The sequence below is a fragment of the Ixodes scapularis genome, unplaced genomic scaffold (genome assembly GCF_016920785.2).
Source record: "Ixodes scapularis isolate PalLabHiFi unplaced genomic scaffold, ASM1692078v2 PGA_scaffold1__304_contigs__length_218370807, whole genome shotgun sequence".
Lineage (NCBI taxonomy): Eukaryota > Metazoa > Arthropoda > Arachnida > Ixodida > Ixodidae > Ixodes > Ixodes scapularis.
The window spans coordinates 165268942-165271680 of NW_024609846.1; the positions used below are offsets into that span (position 1 = coordinate 165268942).

General features: G+C 53.7%; 1 pseudogene; it reads left to right on the top strand.

Annotated features, from left to right (window-relative positions):
• Positions 1 to 485: 485 nt before the first annotated feature.
• On the top strand, positions 486 to 1839 carry LOC120837571 (annotated as a pseudogene).
• The last annotated feature ends 900 nt before the right edge of the window (positions 1840 to 2739 follow it).

The following is a 2739-nucleotide window of genomic DNA, read 5'->3' on the forward strand; positions in this document are numbered from 1 at the left end:
ACGTACTGCAGTGTACGTACTGCAGTACTGGCCGCTGAAGTAGTTGGGATAGACTCCTCCTAGGGTCTGGCAGCAAGACTTCCAGCCGCCGAAGTAGATGGCTGGTAATCCTCTCGGGTTGTGGGCAGGGAACGGAATACTCGCTGTCCCTCCACTCCAAGGTAATTGAGTAAGATGGCCTTTTTCCCGTCGTCCGAGTATGAAATAGCGCCGCTCGCCTCCAGGAATGTCTCGAAGAGAGGATACCATTCCGTCCATGGAATTGTAGGTTCGCCGGGAGTCGGCAAGAAAGGCGGCGGGGTTTCCAGTTTCATGGTTGACTGCGCCAATATGTTGTATTGTACCGTAAGATGAACCGACAGTGATTAGCCTAGTCACTGTGCGTGATGTACATCTTTTATTCTATCCACTCCTTCCTCCTTTTTCCCCACCCAATCCATCCAGTCCTAACTTCTTTCTCAGCCAACACGACACCGAGCCCGCACATGACGCAAGAAGGGGAAGGGAGGGTACAGGAGACAGACCGGGTCAGGCAAAAAGGATTGATGGCACCTCGGACAGATCAAAGAAACTCCCAGGTCGGAAACGGAACCCCAAAATGGGTAGACGAGGACAGCGAAGTGACACTCCAGAACGGGGAGAAGACAATCAGGGTAGAAAAGGAAGGAACGACAAACACTGAGGAAGTGGCAAGCATGGACATAGAGAGACGGACAACCCTGGGGCAAGGGCAACAGGAGCGGTTTGAGGAGGTGCATACACAGCTAGCTGAGTTAGTGAGGCAATCGGAGGGTGACAGTATTGTGATTGCCCTCCTCGCGCAGCGGATAGCGAGTCTAGAGAACGAGAGGCAGATTGAGGCAGCGAGATACACGAGATTGGAGAGGAGGATGGAGATGGAAGATAAAGAGCCGACAGGGATTGAGGAAGAGGACACGGCGCCCCAAGCGAAGGGAGAAAGCGTAGTGTCAACGACAGCCGGCCAAGAACAAGCCCAGGACAACATATCACCAGGGCGCCAGAAGGACAACGCGATATCACCAGGGTGCCCGGGGGGATACGGGGCTGAGCTTGCCGGCAGCTGGGATGAAAGGGACAGGGAAAGGAAAGCAAAATATAGACAGGAGAACTCGGCGGAGTCGAGTAACAACGGAGAGCAGAGACCAGTTGGAGTCACCCCACGGAACCAAGACGGCCCCGAATCCAAACCCAGCCCACAAAGCAGAAAAGGGTAGGGTCGACACCACTGAGACCATCAAAGGGGGTCATTGTGGCAAGAGATGGGAATGTAGGAAGATTTGCGTCGGCGCTGGTCCAGGAAATAGGGGTGAAGGACAGTGTTGAATTTCTCTATCAAAGGGGAGCGACCGTGGACCAGGCTCGCGAGACCATCCATGAGTATGAGGGACAGGCCCGCAAACTCCCTAGGAAATATGTGCTACACTTGGGCCTCAATGAGGTCTTGCAGGGCACAGTGGAAGACCTGACGGCTAAGTTGGAAGAAAGATGGAAAGGACGGGGGGCCGCGCTTATCATCTGTTCGATACCGGAGGTGTGAGCCGGGGTAAGGAGATGCAAGCAGGTGCAGTCAAGGCTAATACACGGATACGGGCGATGTGCATAAGGATCAAGGCGCGTTTCCTGGACATGGAGCCGGTACTAAATCCCAGGTGCTTCACAAAGGAGGGCACGCTGTACTCGAATGAGGGAGTGCAGCGAGTGACAAGGATCGCGGGGATGATAGCCCCTTTTTTAGGGCAGCAGATCCGCCCAAAGACACCTCGAAATGCCAGCGACGGAAGGAAACTACCCAGCGTAGACGTCATATGGGATGTATAAGAGCAGCTGGTAAAGAGTCGGCGCAACGAGTACCCCCTGCGAAGTATCGGCCGCAGGCAGTAGCCGGATGTGAGGAGGAGCGAACAATGGAGGACGAGAGAGGGAGAGGGGGACCCCCAACAAATAGTGAAAGAAGGAATCACGGGGGGGGGGGGGGGAGGGGGGGCAACGGGTCTGAAAGCAAACTGACGAAATAGGAGGGCAAAGAAAAGGCGGAGAGAAGTAAGGATGGCATTTCTAAACATGCAGGAAGCAAGAAGAGCGGGAAAATGGGAAGAGGCTTTCCAAATGCTCCAAGCGGACGGCACTGGTGTCTTCGGAGTGGCAGAGACACATCTTAAAGATGAAGAAAGGCCCCCAGAGTGTGAAGGGTGGGTCTGGGAAGGATGTAACAGAGAGGATAAAGGGAGAAGAAGGGGTGGGGTGAGGTTTTTCAGTGGGCCAGGATGGCAGAGACCGAGTCCAGAGTGTCAAGAACACCTGTGGATGACGGGGAGAATAGCGGGGCAAGAGATGACAGTTTTAGTGGTCTATTTGTGGACCGGGGCAGGCAGTAGGGAAAAGAACAGTGAACTGGTCAGGTGTATTGAGAGAGACTACCACAAACTGGGAAGGCCCACCATCATAATGGGCGATTTTAATGCGCACCTGGAGGAGTTCGATGGAAGAACAGACTACAATGGTAAACTGCTGCTGGACATGGCAGAACATCTGGACATGATAATAGACAACACTCAGAACAAATGCACAGGGACGACAACGTGGACAGCCAGGGAGATGAGTTCCATCATCGACTACTGCCTAATGTCCCCAGACGTGTACGAGAAATTAAGGTACATGGAGATAGATAAGGACGGCAACAGGAGCCTCGGAAGGGACCACAACAGGTAACTCATTGCA